General features: G+C 39.8%; 1 protein-coding gene and 1 pseudogene across 2 annotated transcripts in view; both read left to right on the top strand.

The window, feature by feature from the left end:
- The window catches only part of MACROD2 (mono-ADP ribosylhydrolase 2), a 1,475,276-nt gene that overhangs the window by 729,025 nt on the left and 719,183 nt on the right, over window positions 1-27,068 (top strand). The window lies entirely within an intron of this gene.
- Window positions 2,380-2,497, top strand: LOC142146570 (5S ribosomal RNA; annotated as a pseudogene).

Genomic DNA, 27,068 nt, shown 5'->3' with positions numbered 1-27,068 from the left:
ATAGCGATGTTACAAATGTATTCCCGGCATATCTGGGAGATGATCTTATTATCTCTGCCGTTCCATCGTCTACGTGTTGCTTGGGAGGCAAGAAAACTTTTCCTGCTGGATTTTAATACTTACTTTATACATTTCTAGGTGTGTTTCTGAGCTAAATAATAATCCTGAAGTAACGGTCCATGGGTATCCTGCACCTACATGAAGCGGAGGGAGCAATATTCTGGATTACACTGAAATTCAGCATATAAAATCACTCATTAATGTAATTAATTACTGTGCAAAAGTCACATCAAAGTTCAACCTCCTGCCACTTTACAACTCCTTTCGTTAAACTAAACTTTTCAGTTTTTCTTCTAAAATATTGTTCTTTTTAGTCCCATTTATGCCTTAAAGAGCAGTTGAAGCAACTATTTGTATTATGATTGCCATCAGTAGCAGCAGCTATTTATATAGCGCCACTAATTCCGCAGCGCTGTACAGAGAAATCACTGGCATCAGTCCCTGCCCCATTGAAGCTTACTATCTAAGGTCCCTAACATACGCGCATACAGACCATTATAACTATTAAAGGCTGTTTATTACTAAGCTGAATAATATTATAAAATAACCATACTTGCAGGACTGTCCATGAGACTCCTGAATTTTGGGGGGCTATCCTAGACTCTCATGAGTGTAGTCCACCCTCCCGGGTTCCTGCACAACTTTCTTTGGAGGTGTATAGGTTCTTAATGATGCGATTCAAAGGAAGTTGGGTTATCAAGGCTCGCTCCCTGCTGAGAATCACGTCATTGTGCAAGAAGGTTGCGGGGCATGACGACACAAATGCATTGTCATGTTCTCCTCACTTGTCCCATGGACCTTCCCTCCAGGCCAATATATACCTGTAATGAAGCACTCTGTTTTAAGGGTACTTCTGTCTCCGTTCAAGAGTGTAATTGGAATGATTTTGTAGTGGAGTCCAAGTGCCCCATTAGGTTTGCCTCTGATATAGAATTCTTTATTTATAATATATTTGAATCATAAAAGGAATAGAATGCAGTTAGACATTCACATTCTATGTCCTGACAATGTAAAGCATCTGACCACATCATGAACACTTATGGGCTAATTTTTAATGGTCTGAAAATAGTAAACCTTTACATGGTACATTTTCCACTGACTGTCAAGAGTTACACGCGCTCAAGTGTATTTTTCCCTCTTTGCTGAGAGTTTTCAGATAAAATGTTACCATGAAAGTTTACCACGTACAAGTCATATAATTTTAGCAGAGGAGCCAGGACTGTATCCCCTCGGGCCCTCTTCTTAGACTGCATATGCCTATGCTGTTCAGCTGTGGACGATTTTGATTTTAGCGAGCACACTTTTTCCCTGTGTCAGCCTGCTAGTAAGGGGAGCCATACGCTAGGGGTCAAAAGTAGAACAGTTTTGAAATGAAAGTATCAATCACTCTGTCATAATGAAACTTTACTGGTGTCATCATATTTGCTTTAGCGTTCAGCATCAGTAAAGACTTGTAAATAGCATAAAACATTGTGTACACTTAACTCTCCAAAGTTTCTACTCTGACACTGAAATGTTTGTATTTTTATTTCCAAACACTTCACAATATATTATTGTCATTTATCAACAGCAGTGTTAACTGCTATTACGCACATCGAGAGGTATCGTAACTTTGGATGAGTGGATCTGGCGGGTCATTATGGATAGTGAGTTATTAAAATGAGCTGTAATGGACTAATGCAGTGGTAAAGGCCAGCATGAGACAGTGGGGTTATGTGCATGTTTGCACAGGTCTGGTTAACACCTTGGTGGATTTTGTGATTTAGAGACATAATTATCATAGGCCTAAAATCCCTATGGCCATCGAAAACTGGTGTTTTCAATATGAATCAAAAACAAAATCAGCCTCATTGCTGCATGGTAATAAATAGACCCCATAGTCCCATTAAAATGCTGTGGAGGGGAAAATCTAAAAGCCTCAAAGGGGATAGGTGAACACATTGGTAAACTGAGGGAGCAATGGCAGGACTACTTTGGGTGCAGGGTGATACGGCTGCTACAATGCCCAGGGCTGATGGGGACTTGGCAATGCTGAACCACAATTGTGATCCAAAAGGATTGACATTTCTAGGCATCAAGTGTGTACACAACAACTGGCGAGGGGGAGACCCAATCAAAAATATTAATAGGGAAGAAACTAGGCTAATCCTATATTTCAACTCATTAACACCACGAGGACTTAATGTGGAATATGATGTTTCATTATAATATGGTGTCATTTTTATACACTTAGGATATTGTGTTTCTATTGGTTATAAGTTGATGACTCTCTAGTGTCCATGCCGCCTTTTGTCCCTTTGGGTATAGTATCTCCATGTAGACTACGGTCATACCACCCTGGAAATGCCCAATCCCCACGATCTTGGAAGCCAAGCAGAGTGGAGCCAGTTTAGTACCGGGATGGGTGACCACCCGGGAACATCTGGTACAGTAGAATACATGTAGTAGATCTATTCCAATACGGTGATACTGAGTGTCAAGACACGTCTCCTCTCATGTACCAATACACAATGTACACCTATGAATGGTTAAATCACTGTTTCCATAACCAATTGGAAATTGATTAACACTCCACTTCCCTCCTTCTAACTATAACCATATAATACATTTTAATTTTATCACTATATAGTCTAGTTAAGAGCCGGACTATTTATAATTTTAATCTGGATTACCACCTTATCCATTACACCGATGAACGGTACACACACATCTTTTTTTAGACTAAATTGTTACTATATGTAATTTACTGCTGATATTTATATATTCAGATGTATGTCATTCATAAACTATTATGTTCATTAGCACTGGTACTCCTGTATGTATCTTTTATGTATTATATGTATGTTCATCACTTTACAATTTATTAGCATGTTTAACATACATTTATATATTTGCATCGTTAGCATTGAGGCTTACCACTAGATGATAAGCTCTATTGAACTCATTTATCCAATCATTGGACGCACACTATAAAATTTCCTCATGAAGGCTCCACCTATCACTCACATTCCCTGAAGAAATCTGCAGAGCAGATGAAACGCGTTGGATACACCCACATGCGCCGACACAACAGGATATCCGGTCTTTGCGTTCCACTTTGGAACGCACTCCGATCTCCTCGCTGCTCGTCTCATCATCTACACACCTTAAGAGTTTCATTGACAACTCACTGCCTGCCTAACATCTGGACCGCGGTCCCCGGATCCCTATATCTCCGGTCAGGTACCCTGCTATATATATCCTGCGACCCAGAATTTCGTGTAGATCCGGTTTTTGTATAGTCCTCACCAGAGGCTTTCTCATTTACTAGACTTTTTTTCTCTGCGGCATTTGGATAGCTAGTTTTATAATCCATTTAATTGGGATTTCTAACATAGGGTTCATATTGGAATCCTTTTGGACTCAAATATTGACTTTTTTATTGACTTTTTTATTGACTTTTATTTTTATTTTTTATTGCGTCACTGCTTTTATTTGTTTAATCTTGCTGTTGCATTGTTATTTAATCTACTTCATTGTATGACCATCAGCCGATTAAATCTCTGGTCATCAATCATTTAGACTGGTCCAATTATACCTCATTTTATTCCATCAAATTTGGTTCATATTTCAGTGGACATTCAGCTCAATGTCCACACATCTATTAGTTATACATTTGATTATATATTGTAAACATCTTTAGCCTTTACTATTCTCCCATTATTCCATTATTATTAGGAATGACTCTATTGTATTTACATCCATTATCCATTAACATTTGATCAGTGTCTACTTGCATTTATTGGCAATTGAGCGCAATACATTTTGTGTATATATAAATGCTGAACCGCGCATACTAGGAATAGGCCTCCTCTGTGCTTTTAGATCAGAGTGGGGGCCCAGAAGGCTACAGCGTTATTACTGGGCCCTTACCCAAGTTTTGCAATAGGGCTCGGGATGCACTGTTCAGCCCCTGGTGGGAGGAACAGAAATAGAATGAATTTGATGAAAACAGAAATACATTTCTGGCATTATGGTTTGTGAGAATAGAGTTCCAAGTGAGCTATACATGTATTGACATGACCTGGGCTCTCTCTTTTATTCAAAACCTCTCATATAAAGCTGTCATACCCTGCAAATGCGTATTGCAATATCTGCTCTCTCCGATTCAGAACGTTACTAGATGGAAAATGGGCAAAAATGCTCTTTACCGTGACCCAATACTAACATATTCAATGATGCTTTAAGTTCGTCAGAGTGGCTGCTGCTCCCCTTATGGGAAGCCATACTGGCAAATTAGTCGCTCAGATTTTCCACAATAAGGGCTCATTGACACAGGTATATGGCATCTGTGTGCACTCTACTACATTCCCCAAGGAGTAGATATCATCATCATCATCAGCTATTTATATAGCGCCACTAATTACGCAGCGCTGTACAGAGAACTCCCATCAGTCCCTGCCCCATTGGGGCTTACAATCTAAATTTCCTAACACACAGACAGACAGACATACAAACTAGGGTCAATTTGTTAGCAGCCAATTAACCTACTAGTATGTTTTTGGAGTGTGGGAGGAAACTAGAGCACCCGGAGGAAACCCACGCAAACACGTGGAGAACATACAAACTCCTCATAGATAAGGCCACGGTGGGGAATTGAACTCATGACCCCAGTGCTGTGAGGCAGAAGCGCTACCCACTAAACCACCATGCTGCCCTTAATATTACCATGAACCCTTCATGAAAAGAAATATTCAGAGTTCCAATGCCCAATATGCTATACTCTTGTGTCTATTTAAACACATGTATCCGATAGTGGACCAAAACATGCTGTATGCACAATGTAAGCTCAGTGATATCACTGGTTCCTACTGAATCACTGGGGTGCTCATACACACGGTCATGTTGACCATAAATGTGGCTGTTTTTGCTAGTTCACTGCAGAACCGAATATGCGTGTGCCCAGGAAGACAGTTGTTACGGATTAACATCTGGTTGTGAGCTATCAGATGTGAGCCAGGGAGGACACTTATGGTGCCCCGTCGGTTCCTGGCCATTTGGCCCAAACACCAAATAGTTGAATTTTTCAGATTGTAACCACACACATGGCCAAATCTAACCGAGATGTTGCTGCTTGGTGGGAAGCAGCCACATTGGCATTTGTGTGAGCATCTTTAGGCTACGATCTCATGAACAATGATGTAGCTGCCTCTTTGTGTAGGTCAGAGTAGGAGTAACTTCATAGACAGTAATAGTGGATTCTCAGATAGAGCAGCTTTATATGAGATAAATGGAGGGACGCTGGTCTGAGCCCACTTTTCACCCTTTTACCTCAACAGGTGAACTGCATTATAATGTGTTGTTTTCCTTCTTGCCGGTTTCCCAGTAGACATTGTTTTTCATAAAGAACTGCACTCCGCAGAATAAATTCCATTGGAAAAAATTAAAAACTCAACCGGATTGCTCCACTTTAAAATAAATATCCTATTTCCTTGTGGTGGTGTTTATTTTTTTTTTTAATTTAAAAGTACTAAAATCTACATTGTTGTCTGTGTATAATTGAGCAAGTGCTGCTCAGTGTTCATCCTCCAGTAAATCAAAGATCCCCCCTGTGAGAATATTTCCAATATGTTACAAATGTTATTTCTGTATACAAAAGAGGAGCTGTGATGAGTTTTTATACATTGGAGAAAGTAATAAGTTCACAAACAGGGGAAGTCTGTGCATATGAAACTCATACATATTTATTAATTCAGATCTTTTGGGATCCTGTATTGCCCCAAAAAACAGGTTTCAGTCTGTGCTGCAGGCAAGGAAATGCTTCCTAGGAGATAAATTAAATAGGAATTAGAAAGTAATTGAAGAGATCTTTGATCATGATTTTTTTTTCCACACAACTTCTTTGTTGCTGTCTAGAGATAGTTTGTTGATACAAATCCCAAACAGAATAATGTAACACACAAAACGTTATGTTAAATTGTCAAAGTAATGTTTGTAATGCAAATTAGGCTTACTTCAAGATCTGACCAATTAGCATATCTTTCTAAATCACAATTTTTTTAGACTTTAGTTATTCAATCAGTGCAATAAATGGCTTCATATGAACATTGTAGGAAAAAAACAAAACTTTATGGCTTATCCCCCTGTATTATAATTACATCATAAATTTAAATAATTTTGCATTTCATAGAAGAAATATTCTGCTGGCACTAATGTGCCACACTGAATTAATAGGAAATCTGCCACCTCTGAGACCTCTCCTTTAAAATGTAGTCTAACCTAAGGTGAACCCCTGCCATTTACGCCTGAAAGCCGTAAAGGTTAGAGAATGAATGGGCTCTGGGGAGATCATTGTAGTTTCAAGAATCCGTATATCACAGAGTCCTCCGGTAACTAATTTTATCTTCACATGCTTCAATGCAAGCGAAAACAATAGCATCTGGGCGCATTTTAAAGATAGGATTAATTTTTAGGATTGTACCTGTTGAGGATGGCATTGTGTCCTGTGCCTGTATTGTATAATGTATGTTATGTTGTTATACAACTGCCGTAGCTTTGTGCATTACCTGCTTATACTGTTTATCTTTAGGTGTTTGTACAGTAAGTTGGTGCTTTCAGAACAGACTACTTTTCAGACAAGGACTTCGTACTACTGGAAAACATACCTGTTACGTATGTTGGTTGTTCATATGAAACAACACCTCTTCTTCTGCAGCAAAACTATAAGGACAACCATACTTATGTTCTTATTTCTTTGCATTATTGTACCTTGCACAAATAAGACTGCCAGCATTTGAGCTTAAATATGGCTTTCGCTTTTAATATTATTGCTCCATTCCAGACTAAACTCCTCAGTCTTCCTTGTCACACAGCTTAGTTGGATAACATCATGTTTTATGAGATAAGATATTAAAATGAGCCTTAAGGGGTGAAGATTATGCATTTGGTTTAGCCGTTGGCCACAGAGCCTTTTAACCCCCATGAAATGGCATGATTTTTTTTTACATATCCTCTGAGGGGATAAAAATCAGGAATTATTCTACTGTTAATACAGTGAGACAGTTTTGCATCACCCAAGAGTACTTTACATGTGAACATACAGTTATAGGTGCACAGATACAAATGTAATAAAAATGTACAATTGTGAAATAAAGACAGGCCTATGGCCAATACTTACATATGACTTAAATGAGGTTTCATTTTTTTTTTTAGCAGAAATAAAATGTAATTATAAGTAATTAAGGTGTTGGTTCATTGGTACACACAGTGGATTAGTAATGTTTCATTCTGATCTTCCTAATCATCTCTGCTGCCTTTTATATGGTATGTCATGACCATTTTGTATTGTACCTAAATCATACTTGCCAGCTCTCCCGGAATATCCAGGAGACTCCCGCATTTCGGGTGGGTCTCATGGACTCCCGGGAGTGTATGGCAATCTCCCGCATTTGCCCACTTCCTAGTGAAGTGGGCAGAATTATGGCCAAAATGCCGCGAATCTCTGAGAATCGCCGCATTTGTCCCCGCCCCCCGCTGTAAAATGACGCGTTTGATGTGATTTTCGGAGTCCCGCCCCCTGCATGCCTCCCCCTAGGAGGCTCCCAGATGCCAGCTACAAAAAGTTGGCAAGTATGACCTGAATATTTTTGGTGTTGTGAACAGTAGAATGCTTAACTAGTGCCCAGTAAATCACAAATGGTATCCTTATAAACTCCACTATTACCACTACCATGTAGAGTGCCTCATGATACCACTGGACAATTGGATCCATTATCACAGACTTGGCTACCACTGCTATGTAGATGGCACTTAACGCTATCTGTTACTAGGGATCCTACCTCAATGATAAATGACTATTTACATGATCTGGAAGAATAGAACTTAACAACAGAGAAGGCCTTAAGGTCAGAACACAGAGCTTGATAACAAGATGCCAAGAAGTGGTTATAGCTCTAGAACTTAGGGTTATAAACCTGCAGAACAAAGTGACTATATTCTGCATGATCGTTATTTACTCCAGACCCAGAGCAGTAAACGTTAACTTACCACTATACAAGTTCAGTCTACGTAGTTGTTCGCATGTGTGAGCCTGCTTTCAGTTGGGCTTTTAGTTCCATTTCAAAAAATAAATAAAAGTAGATTAAAGCATAAAAAACACACAAACAACCTATTATATAATATACAACTTATATGACCTATTATGGTTTTTTTATTACATTTGTAAACATTATTTTATTTTATTGAATGTTATTTACAAATTACTGCATTAAAAATGCTTTATTCTAAGAGTAAAGCAGTTTTTAAAGGTTTTCATTCTATTAACGGTTCCTGAGACGGCTTTAACAAAAAAAGGGTATAGCGGTTTTATAACCATATTTGTTAAGTAGGCTTAACCATGAAAAAGGGAACTATTATCCCTGGTAACCAATTGGATGTAGAGGCTCCTCAGCCACATAAATAGACCCCTTAACAGTTTACTTAGATGTATGCTCTATATGACTGATAACTTCCACTTCCCTTCATTTTATTGATAGGCAACAATTGCTGATTAGCTGCTAACTCTCATTTGTCTAATGACCTCCAGAGCCACAGATTGGACAGGTCAATATGTTCTGAAACGCTTTGCCTAGGGATTTCTGCAATACATTTAATTGATTGCTTTTCCATCTCACGGATGACATTGTAACTAGCTGGTAAAAAAATAATAATAAACAAATAAAAGCCCAGTTTGTGCTGTTAAAGAATTCACAATCTTAATATTGTATTGTATGAGTACAACTCAACATTTGTTGTAACATTTTACATTTTACCTAACCCAGATTATTAAAGCACATTCCTCAGTTACATTACAGTGCAGTCCCTTAGATTATATTAAGATTTTCTGTGATTATTATTATTGCGCTATACGCAAGTGACTCTACAGGTTATGTACAGTGTGGCGCCACCTGAGTGATAAACAGCAGTACTGAGCCTCCGCTTGGTCTTGGAGAGTTGGGCAATGTAGAAGTGTAGCATCAAGGCCTTCACTCGTTGGGGCCGATTCAATTACTTGCGATGTGCCATGGAGTGCCTCCGGAATGGTCGTGAAAGCACTCTGTGGCTAGGCAACGTTACAAATTTCTCCTTACACCCCATAGAGGTGCTCAGAAACATTTACATTGAAGGTGTACCATAGAACCTGGAAATGTGCGCAGCTGTGGTCATGTTACTTGTGAGATACCCCAGAAGGTAGGGATCCCCTGCTGGTTCTCTTATGCTGTGGCCCTTCAGTTGCTAATAGAGCTTTTCCTCTCTCCTTAAATTGGCCCCCCACATGGCAGCCACTTTCAGTATGTTGTGGTCACTCTAGGCTTTGGGGAGTACTCCTCTGGTGCCTACTGGTAGTGAAGAGACTGGACACCCCAACTAATGGGGTTATAAATATGCCTTCGGTGGTATCTACCCCCCTTTTTCTAATGGAGTCTTGTGAGACTTACAAATACCAGGGTTCTCTACCACTTATATCTCACCCCAGCAGGGGCTATTGCAAATTGGTGGCTCCATGGCATTGCCACGCACCCCCCGATTACAAAAGACAGAGCCCTGGTAATATGGTTGACCCACCCGATCCACAGGGAAAACCGTCTTTATAGGTCCCCCACGTTAGACTCACTTAGCCAGCACTGGTGCATATGCACTGCATGGCTAAGATTCGCCCACTGTCTGCAACGTGACTGCCCGCATCATTGGCTCCCTGCTGTAGAGACATCCGCCCCTGGTGACCTCACCGGGATCGGGGCCTAATCCCTGTAAAACTGTATGCGTTAAAGTATTAACTCTAAGGGCATGTTTCTGGAGAGCCCCTATGAGCTTTACTAGACCTAGGGGCTCTATGAAAACCTGGTTAACAACATAATTGAGGTTTAAAGAGGAGGAAGAAGCAGGGAGCGAGCATAGCATGCACAGTGCTCTAGATATAAAATGCTTCTGCAACTCCCTTTACCATAATGTAACTGTACTGCCTGGTATGCTTAGGGGCAGCATAGTAGACGTACAGTCTGTGTGTGTGGCCACAGCAACAGGGCAGTGTGCCTGTGTGAGTTGGATATGTGGCATATTTTGTCCCAATCTTACTGCCTGAAATATTGGACGTTATATAAAACACACATATACTTTGCAAAGCACAGGCTAACAGCTGCAAACCTCCAGACGGTCCTGATTTTGGAGGGACAGTACAGATTTGCAGAGCTTACACCAACGTGGCTGGAGTTTTGCTCAAAATTGGGCCTTTGTGATTGGATAGGGAGCGTAGCTTATTTTATTGGGAGGTATGCAGCTACACAGCCTGTTATGCTGGGAGCTCATGTACAGGCGACATGTACATTAAGAGATTTTGTTGCTTTCTAAAAGCTCTCCAAAATTAGGTGTGACAATAGTTTAGAACGTTCTAAACCCCCCCCCCCCCCCACCCACTCCATATTATTGTGTCTTTTATATTACAATGTAGTCAATATTAGAAGACCAAAGTTCAAAATAATTTTCATGTTAATATGGAATGGTAATGTGCCACTGGGGTTAATTTCCTTAAATTCTGTAAAATGTCTGTTTTTGTGCAATTAAAATATTCAATGAACAGGTAGATGGAATGGATGAGGCGATCTTGCTTGAGTTTTGCTATTTGACATTCTATCCATTTGTCTTCTACACAATACAACAGTCTGAACAGGAGAAGAATACTAATGTAATTCTAACTGTTCAGGAGCAGGTTCGGATAGCTTGCAGGGGACCACACTGAAGTTTAATTAAGAATAAGCACTAATTTATTCTTATGGCAATATAACTTCACTTTAGCTCTATCTTCATTATGCATTCTAGGTGCATAACTACCGGGTTTAGGAACATTTTCTGTGGACTTTTGCTGATCACTTTATAATATGTTCTTGTTTACTTTTGCTATTTATTTGGAAGTGTTTTAACTTCAGGAATGCATTTATTTACATTTTTAATATGCTTTCTGTATGTTCTTTTTTAAAATATATAACTTGTGATTTAGAATTCTTTGTTTCTTTGATTGCTATTCCTAAAGTAGAACGTGACACTAAAAATTAAACTGTGTATTTTAAATAGAGATGCTCAGGCTCGGTTCCCCGAGAACCGAACACACCCGAACTTAGCAGATCCAAATGTCGTGCTGAGCCGACTCTGTACTTTTGCAGAATTGAAAATGAGGCAAAATGTCATTGTTACGTTTTTGGATCTCGGATCTTGCGAGTTTTGGATTCTATAAGTACCACCCTCCACAGCAATCCAGCGCCATTTCACAGAGGGACACAGAAGGGGTAACACAGTTCTTGGCAGTCTCTAGTGCAGTTGGGCAGCGTCATAGGTAGAAAAGAAAGAGGAGGGGTAGCAGTGTTCTTCAAAGTCTCCAGTGACATTCAGGAGAGCTCCATTGCTAATTGTCATTACTGAAATAGAAATAATAGCTCTGGCAGGCTTGGTCTTCTAAATCTGCAGTCACATCGTACTGTGTTATATTGGTAACATACAAAGAGGAGAGCTCCATTGCTAATTGTCCTTGCTGAAATACAAATAATAGGGCTGGCAGTCTTGTTCTTAATCTGCAGTCACATTGTACTGTGTCATCAAAATGAATTCACAGCAGTACACAGAAGACCAGGAGCACCAAGCAGCTGCTGGCACCAGTCACGATTATAGTAATCGCTCTACGTCATCTGCTAAAGTCTGTGTTAAAGTGCATAGTGTTTTTGAGTCAGGGAAGCAAAAATGAAAAAAAAACACATTTTACCTTGGTCAAGAAAAAAACACCTGTAATCCAGGCAAAGTTATCTGCAGAAAAAAATAAAATTTACAACATGCCATTCTACACAAGCAGTGCAAGGAAAGAATGAGGCCATTGCCTTTCTCTATGTGTGTGAGTTCTGCAACTGTCACTGAGGCATCTTCTTGTAAGGTCAGTCATGACCATGACCTTGGTGTCCAAATAATTTTACGTGTAAAAGCCAAGCTAGAAGAAAACAGTAAGGCATTAGAGGAAAATATATGTTCAGATTCAGAAATGACACAAATCCCTGAGGAGAGTCTATCCACGAGTGCTATGTGTAATCCTGACCTGTCTGATAGTGTACCCATAAAGAAGGCCCCTTTCAGCATTTTTGTAGATGTGTGCATGAACAACCCAAGTGTAGCCGGCGATACACAAATTGAGGATGTCACTTTGGAATTGCAACAGGATGAGGGGGGTATTAGTGTAGCTGACGAGGGCACTAATGAGGATGTTGATGAGGATGTTGTTTGTGTAAGTCCTGCACCTGTGGAAGCAGTTCTTGCACGTGATAAGAAGAAGGCCATTGTCATGCCTGGGCAAAAAATCCACCTCTTATGTGTGGAATTATTTTTAACCAAATCCTGACAACAGTTGTCTAGCCATTTGTACCATTTCTAAAGCCACATTAATGTAAGCATGGATGTCTAAATAGTCGTGTATATGTATTACCTTTTATTTTGCTGCTGTTTCATCAGCATTGCACAAAGTGTTTGTAATCTGCACTTTACGTCAAAGGCATCTAACTATATTATAATTTTTTGGGAATTGGGGCTAATTCAAAGCTCAGTACTGAACTTGCTTTTTGCTGTGAATTACAATCTTCCACCACTTTTCTTTTCTGCTGTGTGGCAATGTTTCCTAGATGTGCTATGAACTGCCCTGTGTTTGAGTCATTGCTCTGTTGCTTAGCATCCAGCCAGGTCGCTACAGTCTTTGTTTGAAAGTGTATGAAAATAATATTGTGACCTTTTGAAATGATCAAAATTGACTGCAAATTACTTGAAATGAGTGTTATTGAGGTTAATAATAATGTAGGAGGAAAAAATGCAAAATTACGTGTAATTAGCAAACAAAAAGAGATTTTAGAAAAAAATAGGGATCCAAAAACAAAGACAAAACACGCAAGGGCAGTTTTACCAAAACCAAAACACAAAGTTAATCCAGATCCAAAACCAAAACCAGAACACCGAGGTCAGTGAACATCTCTAATTTTAAATACTGTACATATACACCATATTTTCTCATGCCATTTAAAGTGATACATGAGTATTCTAAATTGTATTACTATAATGTCGGACTTTGCTGATTAGAAGCTTTTATGATCTTGCACAAAGTGAGTGGTGCTACGTATTCTACTAGCAAAGAATAATTATTTTTATAACAACCAAGAGAACTAAAGACTTCTGGCAACCCGGGCCCAGACCAGAAACACTTACTAAAACCAGTTGCACTGTAGAAATTTGGATCATCATCATCAAAATTTATATAGCGCCAGCAAATTCCGTAGCGCTTGATACAGAGCACTAAACTTAAATACTTGCCACATACTTCCCGAATCCAGGTAGGCCTCTTGAACTCCCGAAAGTGCAGGTTATTCTCCCGCATTGTGCCCGATAGGAGCATCAATGACGCGAACCACGGTGAATTGCATCATTTTGGCTGCGCCCACCTCATAAAACAGCATTTTATTTTCATTAAAACTACGCGAGCACCACGCTGCCTTCTATCTTCCCACTACACCTCCCCTCCTGAATGTCCCCGAGGTCAACAATACACTGTTGGCAAGTATGAACTTAACACTCTTCCCTGCTACCAATATTGTAGTTAATGGAATCCAGTGGAAACCCACTGTTTTTTTTTTTGTTTTTTTTGAAAGCCTGTGTATCAGTGCTCTAGTGCCCAAGTGAACGAAAAAAAAGTGCAAAAACTTTAAAAAACGTGCACAAGGGATGCAGAACTGGCCCTCCTCAAGAAAGGAAGGGCCCTAGTCACCGACCCCCGAATCCATAAGGATCCTTAGGGGGCACGGGTCTTTAGGCCCCCTTCGTCGCAAGGCTAGGGGGGCCCCTTTAGCCCCTGGGATCTGCCGAAACGTCACCCGGGATTAACAGCTAGTCCACCCCCTATGGGGGGGACCTACGATGGTTTCAGGGGGGCCGCAACCTCAGGACCGCACAGCCCCCCTTAGAACTTTTGGGGGGAGAGCCCATAAGGGCTGTCCACACCCCTATAATCCTTGTGGAAAAACTTATAAAAAAGTGGAGTGACAAAACAGGTAAGAAAAATAAATAGTGCCGTGCAAAACGGCCCCAGCCTTCCGGCCGAGATGTTAAAAATTATTCCTGCCTAGCCAAAAGGCCGGGGCAAGGAAGAGTGTGTGACTTGAAAGTGAGGTCGTGCTACGTGCCATGTCTCAAGTGAGGGTCCCACACTCCAATTGATTATGGCACCCCTGGGTCACCACTCCAGGGGCACTACTAAGACTTTCTAAGCCACCGGCCTTCTGGCCAGACCAAGCTTTCCCATGGCCCTTTCAGGTGCAGGAATCCTTACTCAGACAGGTACTCACTTGATCTAAAGGCAGAGAAGCGATCCCAGTGTACTTTAGTGTGCTGTATATTTGTATATGCACGCTATGTTCATAGTCCATTCTTATTCACAATAATAGTTTTCTGAGAAATGCCATTCACATTAATGACATGACATTATCCGTATGAATATCTACCTACAGACCACCATTGTTTTGTCCTTGTTAGGAGATGTCTTGGCAAAGTAGGATTTTCTGGTCAGCACGTAAAGTGCTACAGAGCCGGTATAACTAGTAATAATAGGAGATGCTACATTGCAACAATGTGCAACTATGTCACTCATATTCAGAAGAAGTGATTTCTGGGAAACATCCTCATCAATTTTTATTGCTTAAGTCATCATAATTAATGGTAGCTCACAATGTTGGATTGATGACATGTGTTTTCTCAAAAAGTGTTAGTGTAACTGATAGAAAACCCATCAAACATCTAAAGTACAACCACCAAATATTGCCCAATAATGAAGGCAGCCACTTGCTACCACTGATGATTATTGCGCATGGCCTAGGCAATGTAAGTGGGTTTGTGGATGCAGAATATTTGGAGTGGCATCACTGTCCTTAGACTGGTTCAATATCTTGGTCCAATGTCGGAGTTTGCGGTCCAGACTAAACCGTAACTTCTGCACAACCCACCTCTGATAACATGATGGGGCATTGAGAAGTTTAGTGACAACTGACTCTGGTAAACATGTACCTGAACAAGAGTCTTTAAAATGCTAGACACTAACCGAGTATACTATGCTGGGAACTGCTGAGTAATATGCACTAGGCATTGCTAAGAATAGTATGCTGGGCATGTTCTGGGCATTGCTGGGGTATTATTATTATAATCGTAGATTTGTGAGGCGCCACAGTGCTCTGCAGCGCCATACAGTAGGGAAAACAGTACATACATAAAACAGGGACATACAAGGGTATGGAGGACCCTGCTCATTAGAGAGCTTACATTCTAAATGGAAGAGGACACAGCTGAAACAAGAGTAGCTCGAGTGGCTTACAGTGGAGAGTGGGACAGTTGTGAGGGTGCATTAGTGTGAATAGTGTTATCAGGGACAAGGTCACCTATAAAAAAGAGATGCGTTTTCAAAGAGCTTCTAAAGATTTGAAGCTGGGGGGAAGTCAGATTGAGCATGGTAGGGAATTCCATAATTGAGGTGCAGCACGGGAGAATTCTTGTAGGGGGGAGGGAGAGGTGGTTACCATAGCCGAGAAAAGGCGCAGGTCAGAAGTAGATCTAAGAGGCCGGGAGAGAGAGTATTTTGATATTAGATTTGAGATGTATGCAGGGGTAGTGTTGTTGAGGGCTTTGCATGTAAGGGTGAATAATTTGAATTTGATTCTGGAGGACACAAGGAGCCAATGCAGGGATTTGCAAAGTGTTGCAGCAGATGTGGAGCGGTGAGAGAAGATCATCAGTCTTGCAGAAGCATTTAGCAAGGATTGAAGTTTGGATATATTGGTGACAGGAATGCCAGATAGCAGGAGGTTGCAATAGTCAAGACAAGAGAGAATGGATAAGAGTTTTGGTAGCATGTATTCTGGCAATGTTTTTAAGGTGGAGTTGACAGGACTGGGAGAGAGTCTGGATGTGCGGAATAAACCAGAGGGCGTAGTCAAGTGTGACAACAAGGCAGCGGGCTTGGGAGACTGAGGAAATTGTGGTGTTATTGACAGTGAGGGAGATCTGAGGGAAGGTAGTGATTCTAGTACTGGGGAGATAATAAGCTCAGTTTTGGACATTTTGAGCTTTAGGTAGCATTGGGACATCAATGTGGAGATAGCTGAAAGACAGTTGGTTACAGAAGATAGTACAGAAGGGGAGGGGTCAGGAGAAGAGATATAAATTAGGGTGTCATCAGCGTAGAGGTGGTATTGGAGGCCAAATAAGCAAATTAGTGCCCCAAGAGAAGAGGTGTGCAATGAAAAAAGTAAAGAGCCAAGAACAGAGTCTTGTGGGACCCCAACAGATAGTGGGAGTGGAGGGGAAGATGTGCCAGAGGTAGAAACATATATATGCTTTATATACTATTATGCATGTGTTGAGCAGTATCTTTTGGGCACATAATGAACATTGCTGGGTATCTGCTGGGCATGTATTGGCACTGTAAGGCATCTGATGGGCTGTGCCTGTTGTGTGCTGCTCCTCTTATTCTAACCCTCCATCATCTGCCCATTACCAACCCAGTTCTCCTCCTGGTTGCATGCATTTTCCTCCCAGACTAGTGAAGCCATTAGCACAGGTGCAGCACTGCCCATACATCACATGATGTCCCAAGCTGTCAGCAGACCCGTTACATTGTGGACTAGCCCAGCATCAGTAGTTCAGCACGATTACTAATGCAGTACTGACAAACGAGAGTAAAACATCCCATTTATTTTTCTCAGCAGTTTTCCTGATTTTGTTCAAAAATGCACTTTAATAAATATAGTGTATGCACTAAAGTACTGTGAGTTATTAAGAATATCCTTGGTCCTGAAGACGTGCGCTGTATGCCACTAGGTTTACCAGTCTTTGAATCTATTTCATTTTTAAGAATACTTATTATTGACATATTTCTAAACAAAATTACTGATAAACAGTATTTTCTGCTGACATTTTATTATATAATCTAAAAGAAAGACTAAAAGCTTCTAGAGGGTAAAGGGGGTTCAGAATCCAATATGTTAATGATCATATATAGACCCCAAATAACTTAGTAGTAAACTCAGGTGTAATTTAGTAGCTGCAGAAGACTAAATTTTTTCCCATAGTCCATACATTTAGTGGCTAGTAGTAACAGTGCCGCTGGTGCTGAACATTGACTATTCTAATTCAGTGGTAATACGTATTCTCTGTTTGCTAAACGCAGATTATGCTGCAGACAAAACCTCTAGAGTCCACCAATCTTCCCACCAGGTGTCAAATTAAATAAATTAATCAGTGGATTGTCAGCTTTTGAGACTAAATACTTCTGATCTCCTCTGGCGTGTTTCTATCCTAAAACATATGCATCAAACTACAGGAGGAATAAGCCAACTGCGTAAACCTGGACACTGACAGTAAGGATTAATGACATACCATTCTTTTAATTGATGCAAAGTATGCTTCCCACAGACTTATGTCTGCTATCTGGCACAGGCTACTTATGGTGGACATACTTCATTGCTCACTATAATTAAAAAGTGCCCTTATTTTATTTTCCTGTAATAAACTGGAAGGCAGAACTTTCATGCGTTTACTGGGATAACCTACTTCTGTCATTTACTTTTTTAAATAAGTATTCTCCAGGTGTGACCATTTATTTAATTCCAGAAACTTTCTGGAGTACGTGAATTATACGAGAGCACCTTCGCTCACAAAAATAACATGGCTGCCATCATGGTTTCCGACCAGTCACTAAAGGTGGAAACAGAGTTTAATTCACGCTTCTGGTCAGTTTAGTTTGCTGCATGCAATTGAGGTAGCTGGGGTGTTTTAACGGTGCACAATAGTTATGTCTTCTGTTCTAGATGGTATTGTGTACCTCAAAGCACTTGTACACGCCGCTCCCCCGATCCTCTGGTCACTGACTACTCACTGTGTTGGGACAAGAGAGTAAGAATACTTCCGCTCCCGATTTTTCTCACTCAGTTAATCTCCATGCTACAGTTATAGCGGGAATGCCAGAGACAAGGTTCTCTCTCCTGCTCATGTGTGGATCATGCAGCTCATCAAGAGCACTAAGTGATAGGAGGTGCTACAAACTATATCATAAGCTTTAACAGCTTTATAGTTCTTCTCTCTATCAGCCACTGAAAAGTGTCATCAATCATCTCATTTCACACTTTCTAATAAGTAAACTAGATAACTACTATGCACAAAAATAATGATGGTTTTGTTAAGCTGGGTGAAGACTAAAATATTGGCTTAGTTAAAAAATACAGCAATATAAATATGTACAGTAATAGCAATTTTTAAATAAACTGGAGTAAATATGAAAACATTTCTATTTGAGTTTGAATGTTATATATATGGTGGCATCTCGTTAAATTAAGTCTTCCAAATATAGGATTATTTTGATGTCTCTGTTCATGTTTATTTCTCTATACTTAAAACCTGTTGTAAAACAGTCCGATAAATACACAGATTTTTTTTGTGTTATTGTTATTCTGGGTACCTGTTAGACACAGCTACCACTTATCTGTCATGTGTAGTCAGATTAAGCATTTTAAACCGAGGTCTAACTGGGCTACAGCCCAGGGGCCTTGGGCATCTGGGGGGCCCTTGAATCTGTTTGTTGTTTTGTTTTTGTTTTGTTTTTTTGAGCTGCTCAGCTGTAGCGTGGCCAGCGGCTCCGACTGTCAGATGATGGTAATGTAGAATAGCAGGCAGTTAACAGCAAATGTGATGCTGTTAGCTGCCTGCTGTCACTGTAGTCCTTCCGCGGTGCGCAGTAATCTCCTTACTAAGGAGATCTCATACGAGTGACACTATGAGTCATAGGGCTAGATTTACTAAGCTGCGGGTTTGAAAAAGTGGGGATGTTGCCTATAGCAACCAATCAGATTCTAGCTGTCATTTTGTAGAAGGTACTAAATAAATGAAAGCTAGAATCTGATTGGTTGCTATAGGCAACATCCCCACTTTTTCAAACCCGCAGCTTAGTAAATCTAGCCCATAGTCTCACTCTCACAAGATCTCAGTAAGGTGATTACTGCGCACCGCGGAAGGACTACAGCAGGGGGTGAGTGATAGAAGAACAGCGAAGAAAAGACTGAAGTAAGCGCTTGTGGATGGGACCTCCATTAGCACGGGGGCCTCCATTTCATTAATCCGGCCCTGACTGTGGGCATGAATGTTCTCTGTATATCCTGTGTCTTGTTGATACCTTTCACCTATGTATGTTTTTTCGTCAAAAGGAATAACCTTTCAAATGTGAAAATGTGCCAAAATCAGCCCTATTTATTCTGTAATATAGGCTTTTGTGAACTTGATATTTTTTCAAATGGATATGTTATTACATGTAGATCTGTATATATATATATATAAATAGATATAAAGTATTTGTAGTGTTTGTGTTGTGAAAACTGCAGGGTTACAGCAAATCTGTGCAAGTTGCAGCATTTTATTACATAAGCCCCAGGGAGAACAGCCTTAGGCTTCGCCCACACTAATGCTTTTCTTTGAAGTGAAAGATGAGAAACCACACCTGATTGGCTGCCTTCCGTCTATTAAGTAGGTGGCCTTACCAGACTCATTAACTCTCATTTTGCATAGCGATCTCCTCGGGAGCAGCCCGTGTTGGCAATGTGTTGTTTTTTTATCCGTATTGATTTCATCACATCAAGAACAGAATAAATCTCCATGCACGTATATATAAATACCACTACACTGCAGAAAAAAATTAGGGATGTGCATCGGCCACTTTTGGTGTCTCGTGTTTTGTGTTTTGGATTCGGATTTGCTTGAGGTTTTGGGTTCGGATTTATTTTGAAAAAAACATAAAAAGTGCTAAAAAACAGTTTTGTGTTTTTTTTTTTCACTCCTACGCTATTATTAACCTCAATAACATTCAATAACAATCATTTCCACTAATTTCCAGTCTATTCTGAACACCTCACAATATTGTTTTTAGGCCAAAAGGTTGCACCGAGGTAGCTTGAGCACATAATGCCAAAAAAAGAGGTACAAGATGGAATTGTTCTGGGCCCTCCATCCCACCCCTCGCGAGATTCGACGCGAGACTTGGCCGACAGAGCCTCGTTTTCATTTTTTTGCCCGCCGGAAATATCCGAACAGTGCTCGGATCCTGTTCGGATCCGCACTGTTCGGGTGGGCTCGGATTAGCGGAATCCGAGCCAGCTCATCTCTAAAAAAAAATGCCATAAAATGATTTTAGTTATGGACGGGGGCACCATTTATTTATTTATGAAACAGGGGCATAATTTATTTATTAAGAAACTAGGGTCATCATTTATATATTTCTTTATTTAGGAAATGGGGCCATCCTTTATTTAAGAAACAGGAACATTATTTCTTCATTTAACAAATGGTGACACTATGTTCCCTTAATTCAATATTGGTGATATACTATTAAAGATTTATTTAACAGTATCTACTAATTCTCTGGTACCGACTGGCAGGAGTACAACTAGGGGACTGGTGCTGCCTAGCATTGGGCCAGTCATCTCTAAAAGCAGGGGATAGTAAACACTGTGGCTTGGAGGACAAAAAATTCTGCAATTCGTGGAGATTTTAAAAACACCAAGCAAATGAATCTTTAGTAAATCGTCCCCGAAGCAATTTTTGTTGACTTGATTCTCTTTAAGTTGCACAATTGTATCCATAATTATAAGTGCAAACTTTAAGAGAATAGAAAGCAGAGAATACACTACAAGTAGGAGAGTGTAAGGAATGCACTGTGTGTAAGAGAGGAATTATATAAACCACATAGAGGGTAGAGCTCCATTTATCATTAAATATGTGCCATCATTTCCAAAAAGCTTATTTGATTTGGGATTTACCAGTAACAGGCAGATATACCTCTTCTGCAAGTTACATTTGATGTGTGATATATATTTTTTTGCAAATTTGACTGTTAGGATTTCTTCAAACTGTGTCATTAACTCAAATGAATAATTAAAACAGATATGCTCTAAAAAAAACGTGAGGCCCCAAACTGTTAAAGTGTTTCCATAAGATGAAATAGCGATTGAAAATGAAAACTAATAATTGAGGTCCACAAACCTTTCCTGTGCTCAGCGGGGCATGCTCTTGATTTTGTCATACTGTATATTCTCATACAGGAAGCTAAAATAACCTGGAGAATCAAATGTTCACATTCCCAACTAATCCCATCTGCTCCGCTTCCTCAGCACTTGTCCCTTTCCTCCTCCAGCAATTTATACTTTTATACACTAGCTGAGCTATCAGGATACACACAGTTACTCACTAGTGCTGTGGATGTTGTTGTATTTGTATAAGTGTGGGTTTCATAAAAAAATCCTGCAAAAGTGCCTTAATAAGGAGATTTCTCTGGCCTTAAGCACCTTTAGTTGTTTAGCATCTATGGGGACAGTGAACTGCATCTATTCATCAAGCTTTTCACTACTAGCACTAAAAATCTCAGGATAGCGTTACGTACATTCTCCAATGCAGTGTGATTCCACTGAGTCCTCTTTGGAGGTTGCATGCTTCTCCCCCTTTTTAGGCCAGAGCTGACTGTACTGTGCATGCCCGACGAAACATGCGCAGTAAGTGGACTCAGTTTCTTCAATGGAGCCTGTCCCTCTCGCAACAAAACAAGAGTTTCATTGCAGAGAGGGTTCTTCAGTGACGATTGCAGGGCAGGTAAGTCGTCTTGAATAACAGCAATATATGTTTCTGTATTGCTGCGATTAATAGATATGCAGATCCTTAAGTACCACTGCCCAACAATGATAAATAGACCCCAAAGACTTAAAACAGAGGTTAGATTGATCTTGCCCAAAGATTGCTTTTTTCTGGAATGATGTTGCCACTCTGATCAGCGATGTCACCCTTGGCCCCTGGGCTCTGGCCCAGTTAGACCTCGAGTTAATCCGGCCCTAGATGTCACTGCAGTGCAAGTTTCCAAATGCCCATGGTCCTTCCTCTTGGGCTCCAATATAGAGGTCTTAGACAAGTACTCAGTGAAACTTCCCTTTCAGAAATTCAATGCAGCCAGATGCCTTGTTGCCAAATATTGGAAAAATCCAGGCCCTCTCTCTAGTTAACAACTTTTCAGTAAAATCTGGTATTTGGCGTCCATGGAAAAAATAACAGCATATTTGAGCAAAAAATCCCATACGTTTTCCCAAATCTATTGTGATTGGTTCATTTACAATAGTCCCTCTGACCCCTTTCCACCAACCAACCAAGTCAAGAATGTTCTGGCCCTCTTCCTTTGAGCGACAGCGGGTGGACTAAGCTCTCTGTTTTGATTATCAAATGATCACCAGGTGTCCTAGTCTAGGCCTCCACCTATCCCCATCCCCCCACCCCCTCTTTTCTCTCTTATATTCTCCTTATCTACTATACACACCGTCACGCCTTTGCATACTTCATCAGGGTTCTTAACCAGTTCCCTACTGGCAAAATGTATCTTCAACATATAGTTGACCCAAATGGGGCTGGTCTAATTTTCCTGTCTGTATCTCACTATAACTGCTTATGTCTTCTCCTGACCAGTTGGTACATTTGTACAATGTGTGACGAAAAATATAAATATATAAAAAAGGAGGTGCGACGACTCTTGTCACTGCACCGTTATTATCAAACGGTGGACAGAAAGTGATGTCCATGTTCTTCTGTGATTGAGGACAGTCTAGTATTCAGGGCGGCTTCCATGAACCATTATTTGGATTATGCCACCCCAATAGCGCTCATTGCTGCTTCATTTTCATGAGTCACACAATGAGGTCACAATGTCTTGTAAAGAGCCCCAAGGGCATTGTTATATCAGGTCTTACTGCATGCCAGCACTATGAGATCCATGCAAATTGGATCTAATATACATAGCTCTATTAGATCTAATTTACATTGGATCATTTCATGCTGGCTATAGGGAGACCCGTCAAGCAAACCAAGGTTTTTATTGTTTACAAATTAAAAGTAATAAAAAAAAATGAAATTAAAACACAGTTGAAAAAAGTAAAAAAAAAAATACACAGCTTGTTTACAGCCCTATAATACCTTCATATTTGAAGTAAACACATTTTTTATGTAATTGTGTTTGGTTGAGCTCACTCTTTAGGAAAATTAAAAAAATATATATATATTTTAGTGGTTAGCATTGCTGCCTCACAGCACTGGGTCATTGGTTCTATTCCAACCAGGGCCCTGTCTGTGTGGAGTTTGTATGTTCTCCTCCTGTTTGGCTGATGTCAAAAAAGTACCTGAATATGACTGTGTCTGTGTATGGTAGGGAATTTAAACTGTAAGCTCCAATAGGTCTAATGCAAATTATTAATTATTCTCTGTACTGTGCTGTGTAATATGGAGGTGCTATATAATTAAATGATAATAATAATATTTCCCAGAGCAGGGCTGTGTCCATCACCCTCCAGTACTTCTTGGTGTAGAGCACTGACGGGCTGTTCAGTAGTTTCAGACAGTGTTGGGGCTTGAGTTTTGGGAATTACCCTTTATTTAGAGGAAGGGTATTTCTTCACGCAATATATATTATGCTTGTATTGAGAAAATAAAGGGCATTATTTTTGGTGGCACGTGTGAAAAAGCTGGATTTAGCTATTGCTTTTAAAACGTATCTTGAAAAATTATCTAATGAGATTTAAGCCATGCAAAAACCAATGTTCTAATAAAGAATAATGATTACATTTCTGCAGAAAAACTGATCAATAAACATAACTATACTGCAGGAAAGCTCTCGCCCTATACTTCATGGGTGGTCTTATAGTACTGAGAAGCCTTGTATCTCACTGGGGTTGCATTCATATTAATTAATACCAGATCTGATGCTGTTGTTGTGGGAGTTTTGTATTCCTGAAAGTAAATACCACTGGGCATTATACTTAAGAATCTATTTTTACTTTACTGTCAGGATTGTGTCGTTTCTAATTTTTTTAAATTAATCTTCTGACAGCGGAACAAGGGCTGTTTAACTCTGTCTCCAATTTGTTTACTAACACATAAAATCAATATACCTCCTGTCTTTAATTATAGATCTGGTGTTAACAATAATACCAAACCAAACGATTGGTGTGTTTGGAATGTTTGCTGTTCACCTCTAAAAACTGCCGGAAAATACCAGCATCCATATTGACGGGCTAATCAGGTGTATTGCTTAAAAGTACTAGTAGCGTACAGTTGAGATATTCTGTTTGTTATTCTGTGCATTGTCATGTTCCTGCTCCACTATGTACCCTATTATTTTTTCCCAGGTTTTGTTTTTGTGTTTAACCCCTTACTCTTTTACTTTTTGTACTCCCATATTTTTGACAAAATTCAATTAAAAAACGATTGATGGAAAAAAAGGTACTAGTAATAACTCTGTTGCTTGAGGGAACTTAGGTCATTTTTCTTTTGGGCATTCCCAGCTAATGACATCCTTTGCATGGGGAAGCATCGCAGGAGACCCCCAGGCAATGACTACCACCTGTGATGCCTCCCCATGCAAAGAATGCTGTTAGCCTGGGGTGCCCACAGGAAAAAATGCTTTATTAATAAAATAAAACTTTTTTTTAATAGTTATTTTTATCCATCTTTTCTTAAAAAAGAACAACTTTTTTTTTATTGTATATCCAGTCTTCCAGTTCCAGTGTGTGAGCCGGCGTACCATATCATGCATGTGCTGAAGCACCCGCCAGTAGCCTGGCAAATGGTAAGACTCCTCTTACTGGTGCCAGCCATTGCCGCTAATGAGCTGACCATCGCTCAGCTGCACCAGTGCCATTTTTTGATTGCCTGGTAAAAAAAATTCTATTGCTGTCATCAACCTGTAAGTAAAGCGGACACAGTGCAAATGCTAAGCATATTGACTGATGACCTCCATTAGCGGATTTGTAAGATCATCTGCCACATGGGAAGTGAAGGACAGCACAGAGAGGCGCAAATGCACACTGTGATCCAATCACTTGATGTTGTGCTTGTATCCATATGTGACATATACTGTAACTTACAGATCCAACCATTCAGTGATTGGGTCGAATGACCAGATTGTACAATCTGTATCACCTTGATACACCGTGATTGTCAGGTTCCTTATAGGTCCATGAGGAAGGCACACAATAACGTACTTTTGTTTTAATTCAGTCGGACTCCTGTGATGAACGATGACTTGTCCAGAACATGTGTTGCCACCACTCTGTGGATGAACTTCTGCAGGACATGGCCATCAATAAACATTACGTATTGTAACAGCAGGAGAAATGTACATACTTTATTATTTATTTCTCCAGTCTACCAGGTGTAAACTTTACTCTATAGTTTGCTGTTTCCACTTCTCATCTGATGTACACTAAAAAAACTCATTGTTAGTAAATGAAAGCCAGCTGACAGCATGAGCCTTTTACTCCAAACGTCTAGTATGTTTAATATGTTTCCACATATTTGGCACAATTCCTTTTTCTTATATAGTAGAACATGAATACCACAAAATGTGCAGAGCGTATTGTGTTTGGCAAGTTCTCGCTCTATGAAATAAACTTCAAGTATTCTACAGCCAAACTATAAAACAGCCACAAGAAGACTAAGCCAAGTGGTTCATTTCACAGAGGTCAAGGAACTGTTAGTTCACACTGTTTTCCTGTAATGCAAAATCAATTTAAATTTTGTATGGAGCATTCATTCCGTGAACAAAAACATTTGTATTTTTTGAGTAGAAAGTAACAAGCAATGCTTGCATAAATGGGGTCACTGTGGAAACTACACAACACTACATTGATTTGTGATTCTCTATAATACAACTAGAATTATACAGATGTTCCACTACAGGGTTGCAGATGCGGAGTGTTGTCTCCTCTCTAATCCTTCTAGAGTTATTGTGGATTATAATGAAACACGTAAAAATTACACTATGCTCGCCCAAAAACCTACAGTAAAGGTGACCATATATGGCCTGATTTGTACATTCCTGATCAATCTAATGATCTTATGATTGGTTTTGTCAAAAGGTTTGAAAGAAATAGAGCAGCTTCTCCCAAAATCAACAGTTGGTGCATCTGAGTTTCTTTTTCTTGCTACCTTTCGCTTCTTCCTAACGTTTAATACATCCCCTTCTAAATAATGTATAGTTAAAAATATATACTAGCCTTTTGGCTACTGGTGGACAACTTGTACTCAAGCTTCCTTAAAATCTTGCATAGCATGTTGTGTTCTAGAGCAGTAATTTAATATATAATACCACACATGTTGAGACATCACAGAACAGCATACTATAACATATAATTATAATATCTAGTTTTGTAAAAGAGAGTGATGGTTACAGCCTAACACAGAGTGGACACTCACACAGGTGGAAGTCCTATGATTAATGGGTGATTAGATTAGTTTGGGTGGAAGTTAAGTATTTAAGTGTATGCTTTTGCTGGGAGCAGGACAACCGATGCCTAACTAGTGGACCGGTGACTAGAGTGTTGCAGTGTTAGTTGGTGCTAGGGTTGCAAGTTTGTAAGTCTTTTATGGAAAAAAAAGGTGTCTGTGGCCTATTGAAAAGCCTAAATTCCTATACATAAAACAGGATGAAAATCTAAAATTTAATTTCATGAATCGACAATTTCCCTCTCTGTTGAGGCCTGCAATATACTATCAATACAACCTGTGGCTCACCAGGTGTTGTGAAGCTACAAGTCCCAGTATATCTTGCCAGCTATCAGCTGGCAAATCATGTTGGGGCTTGTAGACTCACAACACCTGGAAAGCCACAGGTTGTTCAGGCCTGGTATATTTGGTTGCCTAATTTACAATGTAGCACATTGCATCTATTTTATTAATACTCTAGTTGACTGAATAGTTTTGAACTCAAAGCATAAAAAGAAAAAATGACAGCACAGATCACGTGACCACAGTATACAGTATGACCCCAATGTCTTTATACGCTTCAGCTCCCAATTCTCACATGCTTACAGAATACATATATAATATATATATATATATATATATATATATATATATAT

This window comes from Mixophyes fleayi, chromosome 3, assembly GCF_038048845.1.
Source record: "Mixophyes fleayi isolate aMixFle1 chromosome 3, aMixFle1.hap1, whole genome shotgun sequence".
Classification (NCBI taxonomy): Eukaryota; Metazoa; Chordata; class Amphibia; order Anura; family Limnodynastidae; genus Mixophyes; species Mixophyes fleayi.
The sequence above is the reverse complement of the archived record's forward strand: the minus strand, read 5'-3'. Positions and strand labels throughout refer to the sequence as shown.